Source organism: Mytilus galloprovincialis, chromosome 6 (assembly GCF_965363235.1).
Source record: "Mytilus galloprovincialis chromosome 6, xbMytGall1.hap1.1, whole genome shotgun sequence".
Lineage (NCBI taxonomy): Eukaryota > Metazoa > Mollusca > Bivalvia > Mytilida > Mytilidae > Mytilus > Mytilus galloprovincialis.
Window position 1 is genome coordinate 99,045,752 of NC_134843.1, and position 13,170 is coordinate 99,058,921.

At 32.7% G+C, this 13,170-nt stretch overlaps 1 protein-coding gene across 2 annotated transcripts in view; it reads left to right on the top strand.

The window, feature by feature from the left end:
- The window catches only part of LOC143080918 (uncharacterized), a 493,997-nt gene that overhangs the window by 184,967 nt on the left and 295,860 nt on the right, over positions 1-13,170 (top strand). The gene's annotated exons all lie outside the window — the stretch shown is intronic.

Genomic DNA, 13,170 nt, shown 5'->3' on the forward strand with positions numbered 1-13,170 from the left:
ACAGTGCAATTGATAAAAAGCAATACGAAAATAGAAATATTAATGCAACACATGGCAACTCAGCGGGTTGTTTACTAATAGTTTACTTACCGTCAGGCGTATAAAGTACATTTGATCAAAACAACACGGAAAAAGAGATGTCTATGTAACACATTGCTAATCATCAAACTGTAACAAAAATACTTTAAAACTTTTAATCATCAAATAAAATACATCTTTACCAAACAGTACACGTAACTCAATGAGAATCTCTTAGATTTTAAATTTTGCGTCCGACATGACGAGGTCGGTATACCTTTCCTGAATACATGAGATAAATATGTCTACACACGTAACTACTCTCGTTACCGCTTCCAAACTAGAAATTATCGTTTAACTTAATTTCTATTTAGCAAAAATATCACAATCTATTTCGAAAAATAACGCTGATAACAAAACAAAAAGAGACGTGTTGATGAAGGGCATTCCTGATGAGATAGCGTGAATTTGTGAAAACATTGAACGCATTGATGATTGTCAACATTGTCATGTAAGTAGTTTATTGTTATTCAATTTTGTATTAAAAAACACGTCATAATTCAGTCATTATTAGGGCTTTGGTTGACGAAAGGTCTGAAAAGTTGAAGTACTGTTCACACTAGCTTGTCATGGCTGCAATTATCATGTTGAATCATACATGCATTTGGCAATTGCGTTTGAATCAAATTTCCATTGACCAAGGTTGTAAGTTTTCTAAACAAAGGTCGGTTATTCTATCTGGGTTCTCCGGCTTTTTCCATCAATGAAAATTGACGTATTATAATAGTGCTAAAATTTGCGTCAAAAATCCAATCGATCGATCAATTTAGTTTAATCTTTATGTACATGTCCCAAGTATGTACTTGAAATTAAATGATAAACGTTGTTTGTCTGGCTTTCTTATTTAATTTCCGTTTGTGGATTTTTAAACAAGGACGGTGATTGTCAGATTATAATTGTTTCTCATTTATTTTTATGTCCGTACCGTTTATTGGTTGATGTACAATGATGGATTCAATCATTGATTACTAATATTTTCTCATATCAATGTTATTTACACTTAGGAGGATAGTTGCACACTAGAAATCATGCAATATCTCTTTTTTTATATACTCAAAATTTGTTTCCTATTTTTATGTTTTGATCTTTTAATGTCATTAAAATATTTATTCATGTTTCTATCTTCAGATTAGTCCATTGGATAAGATTATGATATATATGCAGGCAAAACTTGAATCCAAGAACAGAGTCTACTAACGGTAAAACGGTACAAATGCCGACAAGAAACTCGATTCAATTATCATGTTTCAGTATGAAATTGTTTTATGTTTTAAATCAAAGTGAAACAAATGTGTTTTATTTTATATAACTAATTGGTTTAGTATCTATAAACACACATTTAGGATAAGATAGAAAAACGAAAGATACAGAGGAACAGTCAAACTCAGAGATAGAAAATAAACTGACAACGCCATGGCTAAAAAAAATCTGGTGATGAGGGGACACCTGTCGTATCAAACGACACCGTGTCCATAGTGACGTCTGTTTCGGACCTTTTTGAATAAACAAGGAATATATAGTAAAAATTAGTTTTCGATGTCGAAAGACGGAGTTTTATTCTCATTCAATATTCGAATTAATATTGTTTGCACAATGCGCCTTATTATTCACAAATCCGGCTTATTCGATTCAATGTAAGATCATTATTACACATCTTATTAGTTGTTTTAATAAATGTTACTGCACATTAATATTCAGGAAGATTAAATATCCATACAGAGCAACTGCATTTACCATCTGTTTTAGGAAGGGTTGGTACATTGCTGTATTGTTTTAAAGACTAGTTTGTTTGTCCGACTTTTCGCTTGTGTTTTTTCCTCAACTATCATGGTTTGACACTGCCTCATTGTAATTTTCTTTAAGGCAAGGCAAAGAAGACCTGCAAGCTCAGATATCGACGTAAGATATAAAACTTGTTTCCCTACGTCCGTTTGTCTTTAAGTGCACATATAGAGATTGTACATGAAGGGATTTGTTCAAGATAAACAAATAGAATTGAATTGTTGGCAATTCAAATGAACCATTACATCTCTGCTTGTAAGCTATCTTATAATTTTAAATAATCTTACTCAAAGAAGATATCTGATTTAGTTATCCTCATATGTTAAAGCATGTGATTTGTTACAGATATGAATTTAAATCAGATTGTTTTAACCCATGATATTAACACTAATGCATACCACTTTGTATTTTTTCTCTCACGTTAAATAATATCTTATTGTTATGAGAATTTTGAACCATTATAAACCAAAACGAAAAATGAAGACTATGGTTTTAGACTGTCTCATTCTTATATATTCATATTTTCAATCAATGAATGGCAAATGATCTACTTAACAGAAAAATGACAAAAATACCGGACTTTGAGGGAAACTCGAAACGGATTAAAATGGTGCATCAAACCTAGCTTTATAGTAAGCTAAACATATCACTTGTATGAAAAAAGCGCTCTAGTTTTTGAATCTTTCAAATAAAAAAAGTGAGTGGTTCATTTACAATTGAATTTTAATGCAAAACTATAGGCAATTGGGTTCAGAATAAAAGTGGTTTAAAATGCATATTTATATATCAGTTTTTATACAGAAAATTTATTTGTAGCATGTAGCCCAGTGATTTAAAACATCTACATCAAAACTGTTTTTTTTTTATTTAGTGGTTTCCTACTTTTACAAAAGGCCATTGATGCTGATTGGTTGAAGGTGTGTGTGACACCTACACAGTAATTTTGTCATTCATACTAACAAATATAATAAATATATAATTGACGGGGGTTGTCAGTTTTCTGATGAAATTCGGTTTGTCTCTCTTGGCACTCTGGTTCCCGTCTCCAATAAAAACTGATCGCCACAAAATATTGTATATGATACAGATATATGAGGTCAAGAGCTGTCATGGCAGTAACTGCTGTAGTCCTTTGTTAATTTATGAATCACCGTCATGTTGCTTACGTTCTTGATTACCTATTAGAGCTTTCTTACAAATTGACGAAAGGTACGTATGCTTGACGAATCATACGTAAAACTCGTTTTAGGGATCCTTTATTTTGACATATTTAAATAGTCGTGGAACTTTGGACAATTATCCTACATGCAATTACACTTATTAAATTGAATTTTTCTTGAGATATATTTAGGATTTCGGGACGTACGATCGGTTAAAATATGATAACACCAGGTTGAAGGAAATAACACTACAAAATATCCTAAATATAGAGTAGTCGGACGAGAAAAATGCCCCTAAAAGACTAAAAACCGGCCCCTCCCCACTCTTTAATATTACAATGTTGCACTGTTTAACCTAAGAAAATGTCAAAGCAAATACATTGTCTTCTTCCCTTACAGCAAAATAAGAAAAATCAAAACACAAATACTTCCTTGATTCAAAATTTGCAACGCTCAAAATAATAAAATGAAAATGAAGAAAAAAAGACGATCTTCATACTATGCCATATGCTGATGCTCGTTTAATAACTTTTGAATCATCGCCTCTCCTCTGGTAATATTCATTGCTCCTCCCCTTAATGTTTATATATGATACACCGGAGCAATGGAACGGTCATTTTTATGGAACGCCAGAACTGTCTTATGATGTGCACTTGTCATTATATGATGTGCATTTACCTTTACATGATGTGCACTTGTCATTATATGATGTGCACTTGTCATTATATGATGTGCAAACACCTTTATATGACGTGCAAATATGCTTATATTATGTGCAAGTATCTTTATATGATGTCCAAACATCTCTATATTATGTGCAAATGTACTTATATGATGTGCAAATATACTTATATGATGTGCAAACATCCTTATATAATGTGCATTTTCTTTTATATTATGTGCAAACATCTTTATATGATGTGGTTGTGTCATTATATTATGAGCTTGTAATCTTATATCATGTGGTTCGGTTAACTTCATTATATGATGTCGAAACGTTATTATATGGTGTGCTTTCATCGTCGTTATGGTCAATGAACATGATTACGATTAGAATGATTAATGTCTACGTCATAACTGATTCTGATCTGCTTCTGCAGAATTAATATCAACCCGGATCAAATATGTAGCTATCGTTTGGAAAATGGTTGAGATGTAAAAAGAAAAAACTTGGACATGTTTGTTCCTCGATTTAAGATGAAAAAATCACACCAGATATTATTGGAAAATTGTCAAATTGTGAATTGCAAAGTTTAGTTTTAATCAATTGGTCTACATTAATGAACATACGAGGTCTGCAATAATGGACAAACAGTTAAAATTATTAAATTAAAGAAATGATTTTTTTATGCCATGCTCTATGCTCATTGTATTAGGCTTATATTTGACAATATCTTTATATCTTGCGTTAGCGGCTTTTTTTTCAAAGAAGTAAATACATGAATTTCAAGTACGTTCATTGTGTTGTAAAGTTTGCTTCGCTGATCATTTTAGCTGTAGAAGTTTGTCTTTATATATCACTTTTCTGAAAAAAGACACAAAAATGGACAAAAACCGGACATTGATAGGGTAATGACTAATATAATGGACCGGTTACAACCCCATGAAGAGGGGATAGGAAGAAATTAAGGGAGCCTTTAATTTTGATTTTGTTTTAAATAAAATGGTTGTATTCAATCGTTTATATTTATAGATTTGCGATGTGTTCGTTGTCCGTAAATACTTTGTTGCCAGTCAAAAACTTTTTAGAAATAAGGGGCCAAAACGGCACTTTAAACAAGCAATTCTTAGGGTTCTTTGATATGTTGAATCTAGCAATATATTTAGATTTCGGATATTGGACAATATAATAGGTAATTGCCCAATTTAAATTTTAGAATTGTCATTTTGTTTCAATTTGTAGTTTACGAGTTTCAAATTATCCGGCCACAGTCACATTACATACAGTGTGTCCACTATTTATTATGTGTCACAAACCTATGATGTGTCAGATATTGAATAATAAATTAATTCAAATTCAGACCTGTATAAAGCTGGAATGATTATGTCCATACTTGCCCTAACTGTTAAGGGTTCGACCCTCATCGTACTCCCCCACCCCCCGGTAAAAATTAATAGTTTTGACTCGAAAGACGTCAATTTTACGCCTAGCTCCGCTAGCCTCATCTGTTAAAATCTAAATCCTTACTTTTTCAACAAATTTCTTCTAGCAAAGTATGGTTTCATCTGAAACTAGTAATATTGAATGAAGGTGTGATAAATATCAATTAGACCATAACCGGCATATCTAAATTAAATTCCAAGTCGCAAACAACTTCCACACTTGAAGTTCTAGATCCACTATTGACGTGCTATTTTAAACTTATATTATGCAAAAGAAATTTAATGCGTTTTTTTTTGTTGTTATTACGCACAAATGTATTGAGAAAGGTGTGTGTAATTGTTCTCCGGTCGGATTTTTTAAGGGGGGGGGTGTAAAGTTTATGTCTTTGGAATGATTGTGTTTTTTTCCCTATTTCGCGGTAAAAAAATGAGAGGAATTCCCATATTTCCTACCCTTTCCCAACCACCAATGATGGAAATTGAAAATGACAATAATTATAATTTACTTATTTTTAAATCTGTTCTTATAATATAAAAAAAGAAGATGTGGTATGATTGTTAATGAGACAACTTTCCACAAGAGACCAAAATGACACAGAAATTAACAACTATAGGAAACCGTAAGGCCTTCAACAATGAGCAAAGCCCATACCGCATAGTCAGTATAACAGGCCCCATGATGACAATGTAAAACAATTCAAACGAGAAAACTATTTTGCTAAGAAAAGATTTCTCTATAAATAAGTATCAAGATAATAGGCAATAAAACAACAAAACTCATAAGAGCCAAAATTGCCCAAAATGGGAATCTATTGTAGTTTTAAAAATAAACGCAAAATATAAAAAAGCCCCCGCAGTAAATCTTCACTTAGAAAAATTGAAAACACAACTCTCTATCTGTCAGAGACCACCAGGCCTCAGTAAACAAAAAATAAATACAGTGTTATTATGTTCATTCAGACACAAATCTAATTAAATTACAGATATTGTGTGTCCAAAATATGCTTACGCAGATCTGAAAACGCTCCATTCTATTTTCTGTTTAAAGACCATTTGGGATTCTCGGTTTTGTCGGATTTATATACACCTTAAAAAATGTGAAGGCTGAATTTCATTGGCTGATGTAACATTTACCAGAACAAACAGTATCAAAGGACTGAAGTACTGAACATCGGATGACCGCAAGTTCTCGTGGATGGTCACACGCACTTGTCTAAAAAAGAATCACATCTCAATACCTGAAAGTGGGGTTAACTTACAGAGATATATTTTTTTCTGAGACAAGTTCGTGCTTGGATGATGAATACATGACAGGGAAAGTAACCGCACCGTAATAACTATTATATTGTAGTGATACACATCCGTATACTCTGGTTTGTTGTTATATATTAGATTAATACTTGTATATAACAGTTACATGTATACATTATTTTGATCCAAATGCTATAGCATTCTATTCTAGTATTCTAGTTATAGTGCAGTGCAAGTGTATGGTGAAAACTCTCCTGTAATAATTCAGATTTTCTAATAGTTTGGATTTATGTAGGCATTCATTTTCCCCGCATAAACGTTCTTGAGATATTCTACCGCATGCGTTAACACAATTGTTCTGTACGTGTGCATATATATAACTTACACATTTATTTAATATGTTCTAAAAAAATGTTTTTATGAGTATTACTTGAAGCGACAGGGAATATTATTTTGCACTCGATTATGTCTGCGTTTTTATACAATCGGTTACATGTACCAGTCAAAATCGAAATTCAAATCTCTGTTGTGACAATACATCGGAATGCCCTCACGGTCATCGTGATGTACACAAAAAGTGTGGGCAGGAGGACGTGTACTTCCTTGTACCAGGACAAATATATTTTTCCACTTTAATCATGTTAATGAAAAAACTCTTTTTAAAAAATAAAATGTTTTTTTTTTTTTAATTTCATTATTGTTTTATTTTTTCTCTCATTTTCAATAGAAACAATTATTTTGATTCCCTCCTGAAAAAGATAAAATATTTTTCTAGAAACTTGGAATCAAACATTTACAAAAAAAAAAATGCCCTCCTTTCCTCCGCAATCACCCCAAAAAAATCAATGGTCAGTATGTTAGCCCTGTTTACGGAGTTGTATATCTGAACGGCTTTCCTTTTATATTACGGGTAACTGTCTAGTGGCGGTGCTTTCATGGTAGCATATTAGGTAGCACTCCACAGTTAGGTGTGTAGTTTCGCATTTTGGCCCCTGTGGATTTTTCAAATATGAGAGCTAGTGTGCAATAAAATTCATTTTTGGATAGCTGAGTATTAAAATAGCCTTTGTATTGGGTTTATATGAACATCAAGATTATGTAATGTATGTAATATAGGCTGTTTTCTGTATGACAGTCCGTATTTGCATGTCCCTACCATACATTGGTCCGGCAATTATTGTAATGTTTTTTTCCAACTTTTTATCGCACGAACTTTGTGATTGGAATTTACGAAAAAATGAGGCGAAAGACCCCCATTTTTTATTTGATCATTAGGAAAATTTATGAAAACAGTTTCTAAAAAGGTATCACTCAAAGGCATTGAAATTCTAGTTTGATCCAAATTTTGGGGGGATATGTGACATGTCCACCCCCCTTTTTGCAATATTTTATGGTAAATAAATGCAGAATGTTGCCATGGATACACATAAAAGGAATTAATTTTCACTCTTTTAACTTTTGAAAATCAAATCTATGGACTATACTGATTACATACATATGCACATGTACAACACAAACAGTTACGTTAATGTATTAGAAATCCAGGAATAGGAGATGATAAAACATTTTGTGGCTCATTTTTAATTTTATTTTCTAACTGTGGAGTGCTACCTTAGCCTCTAGTGTTGCTGGTCGTATGTTCGAATTCCGGCCGGTTCATAACCAAAGAAGTTAGTATTTGCTGATTCCCTGCTAAATTAAGGAGTAAAATCAAACACTTGTTCAGCTCGGAATCAGAATAATCTGTCCGGGTAACACCGTAAGGTTAAATGGATTTCTGCAAAGTAGCATGTTAAAAATCCGACTCAGGGTGTCGGTCTATTACAAAACAGGGTTAATATTCATTTCACATTAATATGTTCCCGTACGAATATACACCTGTCCCAAGTCAGGAGCCTGTAATTCAGTGGTTGTCGTCTGTTAATGTGTTACATACCGGTATTTGTTCTTCGTTCATTTTTTGCACATAAATTATGCCGTTAGTTTTCTCGTTTGAATTGTTTAACATTTGTTATTTGCGGGGCCTTTTATAGCTGATTATGCAGTATGGGCTTTGCTCATTGTTGAAGGCCGTACGGTGACCTATAGTTGTTAATTTCTGTGTCATTGTGTGTCTTATGGAGAGTCGTCTCATTGGCAATCATACCACATAGTCTTTTATATATCAATTTTCCGCTGGACGTCAAGCATACATTCATAATCATGTATGTGTGCAATAAATGCATGAAAACATAATAAAAAGATGCAAGCAAATGTCATGTACCGAGTTGAAGGTCATCCCATATCTCCTTTAATTCCTTTGGGGGGGGGGGGGGGGCGGTGGCCGAAGGGTCCAAGTATCTAGTCTGTCAACACTTACATGTAGGTTGTGAGTTTGAATCCCACACGTGGCAGATAAGCTTGACTCCAATCTCAATTAAATAGAATTATTAGTTTTTCCTACCGAAAGTCCGTGTTTCTTTCCGGGGACTTCGGCTTCCTCAATCAATATAAACTCACTGCCACGAATTAGCACGATAGTGTTGAAAGTGGAGTTAAAAAGCAATCAATCAGCAAATTTCAATCTACCAATCATCCATACCGGTATAATTATATATGCAAGAGAGGATAATTTTGTAGCTATCGTTATAAAATATTTTTAAAATTGACTTTGAGGTCATTGGTGTCTTTTGAAATGAATAGAAATAGGAAGATATGATATGAGTGCCAATGAGACAACTCTACATCTAAGTCACAATGTGTAAAAAGTAAACAATTAAAGGTTGAATTACGGCCTTCAACATGGAGCTTTTACTCAAACCGAACAGCAAGCTATGAATAAGAGCCACAAAATTTGTTTTATCATATTTCCGCCGCTGCCCGGAAATTCTTCAATTAGTTCCTGCATTAATTGATCTTAATCTTCCGCCGAAATGTTTGAAGCGTTAATTTTTGTTAAAATGCACTGTCTCACTTTATCTTAAAAATGCACTTTCGCTTAAAAGATTAAAGATCTATTTCTAAAACGTAATAAGTATTTTACTGTATTCTCATTATTGTTGATCCCGTATATTCATTATTGTAGACCCATCGATTAAAATTCATAATTTGACAATTTTCCATCAATATTTGGTGTGATTTTTTCATCTTTAAATCGAGGAACAAACATGTCAAGGTTTTTCTCTTTTTAAATAACTTAAGATTTGATCCGGGTTTATATCAATTCTGCAGAAGCAGATCGGAATCAGTTATGACGTAGACAGTAATCATTCTAATCGTAATCATGTTCATTGACCATAATGACGATGAAAGCACATCATATAATGACGTTTCGACATCATATAATGAAGTTAACCGAACAACATGATATAAGATTACAAGCACATAATATAAGGGAAAATGCACATCATATAAGGATATTTGCACATCATATACGTATATTTGCACATCATATAAGTACATTTGCACATCATATAAGGACAGTTGCACATCATATCAGTACATTTGCACATCATATAAGTACATTTGCACATCATATAAGGACAGTTGCACATCATATAAGTACATTTGCACATCATATAAGTACATTTGCACATCATATAAGTATGTATGCACTTTATAGAAGTGTAGTTGCACATAATATAAAGATGTTTGGACATCATATAAAGATGTTTGGACATCATATAAAGATACTTGCACATACTTTAAGCATACTTGCACGTCATATAAAGGTGTTTGCACATCATATATTGACAAGTGCATATCATATAAAGGTAAGTGCACATCATATAATGACAAGTACACATCATATAAAGGTAAATGCACATCATATAATGAAAAATGGTCATAACAAGACAGTTTTAGCGTTCCATACATTTTAGCGTATAATTGCGTTTTGCCTATAGTCCTGAAAATCATGAAATATTAGCCAATGGACGATAAGTGACAACTTCGCGTCTATCTTCCAAACATGTGGACTGTTAAATCGTCATTATAAAATACACAACATATATGGTGCAAAATTGTAAATTTATTTTCTTGATATACAAAATCTGTTTTTCTAGAATTATTCACAATTACTTTTAAAAAACATTTTAGCATCATTTTTAAGCAAATCTCGATATTCCACTTTGACAATTTGCTAAAGTGTACTATAAAAAATAAAAATAAATGTGAATCTTGTCGTTAAATTTAGACTAACGTATACTTCAATAATGCCATTGAAATGTTAATCGTGAAACTCGTGCTTAAAATGTCCCGCGGAAATTTGTGTTCTCGTGGTTTACGTAAGTAATGTATCCGGACGTAAGTGTATTTGACACTATTTTTCTCTGTTTGATTATATTAAAACCGTGTATTATTTGCGATATTAATATTTTGAAAAATTAACTTGATTTAGAAAAGAATGCTGTTTTGTTGGATAAAACAAAGACTCTTTTAACTGTTATTGTGGAAATGTAATACGTGCTCCCTTTACGTTCGTTCGTACCTTTCGTCAATTTGTAAGAAAGCTCTATTATGACATCTGACTCGGAGTTCTCTTAAACTGAGTTTTACTGTGCGTATTGCTGTGTATTCGTTTATTCTGCATTTGCTATAAAGGTATAGATAGGGTTGCAATCTCACAAACATGTTTAACCCCTCCAAATTTTTGGCGCCAGTCTTAAGTAAGGAGTTTTTCTGTTGTTTTTTAACTGAAGTTCACTTATATGTTTCGAAGTTATGTGTGCGTCCGCTTTCAATGTTTAAATGTCAACTTAAGCCTTCCTCCGAGAGCAGGATTGTTTCGTTGTGTTGAAGACCAGTTAGTAGCCTTGGACTGTTTTTTTGCTTTTTGGTCGGGGTATTGTGTCTTAAACACATTTCCCATTTCCTTTCTAAATTTTATTTAGTAGTCAATGATGTAGAAAGTGGCATTAAACGCAGACAATCAATCGGTCATCTTTATACTACATTGTAGTTTTTTTTAACTACTCCGGAATTAGAAGTGTAGTTAAATGAACTGCTAGAATTTTCAAATAGAAATAGGTTAGCAAAATGTGTCAATTTACATGTATTTCAAGAAAAAAAATTTACTTGACTTGATAAGATTGTCACAAATAAAATATTAAGTTGGCAGCTTATAAACGTTTATGTCCAGTTCACGTTCCAGTAGAAGCCAACAGGAAACAAGTTTCCTAAAAAATACATATTGAAATATCAAAGAATTGTCCCTAATTTTCACCCAAAAAACGAATATTGCGTGCATTATATCCTTTAAAAAATTTTGTAATTATAAGATTTTAGTTTTGTAATCTCATATTGACGACATGCAAATTTTGTAAATATAGAACAGCAAAAAATCCTATCTTTTTGCAAATGGTACTATTTTGTGCAACTGCACGAGTTGCTATAATTGGTAATTTAGATAGCATGAAGGGTAATTGAGTAACTTGATGATGTAAAAAACTTCCAAAGCACTATATAGAATATGTTATTTGGTTATATGGTGAATCATATGAATCACAACTGAATAACAGACACATTTTTTTTGTTTCAATGCAATTTCATCATTTTTATTGGATTTCTGCAGAACAGCCTTATTTATTAAAACCCGTCATTAATTTATTAAAGTGCGCTTGATGAGTGATCGGTAACATCTGTTCTAACGGATTGTCATAGTTCCATGCAAAATATTATCATTCAGAAGACAAAGTTTGCAAAAAAGCTGACATACGGTAAAATCAGAAAGTGTACAATCTTCACCTTTCATCGTGATTTGACGAAAATTGCACCTTGCGAATATTTGACGACCGGGCAAGAAAGATAGTAGAGATGATATGCTTTCGAATGGTATATGATTTAGCCGTATGTTAGATGGGGGCATTAAAAATAAATTTTATGGTTAATGTCACTCGTCTAAAGCTAATTAAAAAATACATAATTAGTGCATTTTAAAAACAAAAACTGAAAGATGATGAATTTTCACAATTGAAAAAGGTCATTTTCTGTATGTTATTATCACTTACGATTCAAGACACGAGGAAAAAAACTTTTTTGAGGCATACGACTCATAAAACATATGTGTGGACTTCTACGGTATATGTATTTAACTAATGGGAACCAAGGCATGATGCAGTAAAACTTTCTAGTTGATGACTTCAGCCTTTCCTGTTAGAATTTTTGGTAGGATATCAGGTCAATTCTGATGTCATTTTTTCATGGAAAAGTGTATCAAAAAGTTAAATATTGCCTTGTATAGAATACCTTGTCAAAGTTCAACACCCGCTGAACTGATCAGAAACGATCTTTCCTCTGTCGATTCTATTTACAGCAATGGAACGAATACTTTTTTACCATTTTTCTGAAGTAAGTGGGCTGTCATAACGATGTTCATAAAAGCGGAGCAACTCTGTTTGTTTTACTTTGAGCAATAGTTTGTATGATTTACTATACAGGAAGGACAGAAATATAAGTAGTGTATGTTCCCTTTCATGAATGTGACCTACCGAATTAGACTATTTACCGGATTTGTTATCACATAAGCAACACGACGGGTGCTACATGTGGAGCAGGATCTGCTTACCCTTCCGGAGCACCTGTGATCACCCCTAGTTTTTGGTGGGGTTAATGTTGTTTATTCTTTAGTTTTCTATGTTGTGTCATGTGTACTATTGTTTGTCTTTTTCATTTTTAGCCATGGCGTTGTCAGTTTATTTTCGATTGATGAGTTTGACTGTCCCTTTGGTATCTTTTGTCCCTCTTTTACAACATTCGTTTAATAAGGCCATTGTTATCAAATAAATCATTAACTTTCCTAACTTTTAAGTAGCTTGAC